Consider the following 289-nt stretch of genomic DNA (forward strand, 5'->3'; position numbering starts at 1 on the left):
TGAGTAAGCAGAAAGGCTGAGGGGAAATTTGTCTTTAAGATGGGAAACTTTGTTTTTATCATGAGAATTAAGTGACAGTTCTGTCAGTGACATTGTGTGTGTTGGTTGGCGATGGCGGTGGGAGAAGCTGACCCCATATCTTAAACCAACTGGGCAGATTGTGGTAGAACTTTAAGGGGAGCTGTGGTCTTGGGGAAGAGTCAGGGCTCAGTTAGGGAAACAATTAAGGATTCAAGGTGCTGAGCCTGTAGGGGAATCAATTAGCCAGGGCCCAGAGCAGTGTGTGGGG

General features: G+C 47.4%; 1 protein-coding gene across 3 annotated transcripts in view; it reads left to right on the plus strand.

The window, feature by feature from the left end:
- The window catches only part of LOC102878055 (inactive phospholipase D5), a 139,931-nt gene that overhangs the window by 118,404 nt on the left and 21,238 nt on the right, over positions 1–289 (plus strand). The gene's annotated exons all lie outside the window — the stretch shown is intronic.

Source organism: Pteropus alecto, unplaced genomic scaffold, assembly GCF_000325575.1.
Source record: "Pteropus alecto unplaced genomic scaffold, ASM32557v1 scaffold192, whole genome shotgun sequence".
NCBI classification, from domain to species: Eukaryota; Metazoa; Chordata; class Mammalia; order Chiroptera; family Pteropodidae; genus Pteropus; species Pteropus alecto.